This window comes from Pogonomyrmex barbatus, unplaced genomic scaffold (genome assembly GCF_055798465.1).
Source record: "Pogonomyrmex barbatus isolate J1 unplaced genomic scaffold, ASM5579846v1 scaffold2, whole genome shotgun sequence".
Lineage (NCBI taxonomy): Eukaryota > Metazoa > Arthropoda > Insecta > Hymenoptera > Formicidae > Pogonomyrmex > Pogonomyrmex barbatus.
The window spans coordinates 21,842,584-21,844,419 of record NW_028297116.1 but is presented as its reverse complement, the minus strand read 5'-3'; positions in this window follow the sequence as shown (position 1 = coordinate 21,844,419).

Here is a 1,836-nt window from a genome sequence, read left to right as displayed (position 1 = left end):
CCGATTAGAACGAGAAACGTAACGGATTAATTATTACTAATTTTCATCATTTTTATTATCTGTGAAAGAAATCGCATCTCGATCATGGTCATACATCGTTTATAACGCGTAGACTATCATATTATATGTACAATTAAATAAAATAATCGCACAGTGAAAAAGTTTGCACTGACTGAAGAAGAAAAAGGTATAATTTAAACGTATGATGAGGTAAAAAAAGCGATCGAGAAACATAACGAGAATCAATCAATTCAAATTTCGTATTTCAATCAAATAATTTAAGCTTCAATAAAGTAAACTTTATTGTGTAACTCTCTCTATGTGATTCATTTGTTTATCAATTTCCTGAAGATTGATTTGTTGAAATTGATTTTTTTCGATTAACGTTTTAAGATTAGTAGTATAGTAATAATGGTATAAAGATAAGGAATAAATTCACTCATTGATATATTCCGCTAATGATTCATACTTTGTATCATTTAGGGATAATTTTTAACATCAATATATATATATAAGCTTTACGAAAGAATTTATCTTTTTTTTTTTTATATGCATCGATTAGTCCATTACAGACATAACTCATACACATATACACATATTTATGAAAGAATCATCAACACAACGAGTCGATCAGCTTTCATTTGCTATTTGATATCACTACGATTGACTCGAATTTCTGACGACTAAAGATGCATTCCAAAATATACTAAAAATGTCTAATTTGTATTATGTCCAACCTTTACCGTCAATGCATTTTAAAACGCACCAAAATAATTGAAGTTTAATCAAATTTTCTATATAGATTTCTATCTTTATCGTTTTTCTTATTCGTTAATTAAGAAAAATTATAATAACCAAGAGTCACTGTAAGATAGGATTGTCATATTAAAATTTTCAAAACGAGAACTTACAAAGCCAAAAATCCCGGACGTTTCGGGGTTGCAACCCCGGACGTATACAAAAATACGCTTAAATGAATAAAATTGATTAGAACAGTCGTATTTATATAGGAAAAGGAAGGGAATAATTACGTGCAAACGGGAATTCGTAGATTTCTTTCTCTTCGCGAAACTGCCACATCGGCGGAGCGTTCACTCGACACTTCCGCGATTCCAGCGGATAAGTGGAAATCCTGCAGCCTGCGGAACCGCCGGTCGAATCCGTGACGTCGTCTAAACGTGCCGTGCCGCTCTCCCCGTGTATTCGACACGTTGTGCAACAATTTCCGTGCTGCGGGCGCATAACGCAAACGTACGAGGTATTTTTTTTTTCGATGGACCGCGCGATACGTACTCACCTGTGGAACGAGTGCGGAGCACGATATTTTTTTCGATTCACGGGCTTGGCTCGTAGAAAATGCATATGCGACGGAGATCACAGACATTGCCGAGTGTAACGAGCCACGTGTGTCGTGCTCGTCGCAGTGATATCCCGGTACTTTGCGAAGGATACGAACGTGGCGATCGTAAGTCGTAAGAAATTCATTTGCGAGGACGTAAATGCCCCTCGACAAGCGATCGTTCCGGTGGCGAGGTAAGGTTAAGTTTTTCAGTGCGGTGCGGACGGTCGCTTCGCCCGTCGGCCGTCGCGCGGCAGCACCGTTTAACGGCGTTTTACGTGAAGCAAGACGTTGAAGCGCGCGTTTCAATTTGATGCGCGCTCTGCGGTAGAATTCAATTTGAACAGTTGAAAAGTTTAAGAATTGTAAAAATATACGGATCCGATCGGATAGTCGAGTACTTAATTGATCGGATTGATTATTCGATTTACGCTTGAGTATTCGTTCAATTCGAATCTTAATGTCCGAATTTATTCGAATCTATAAATGTGTTAACT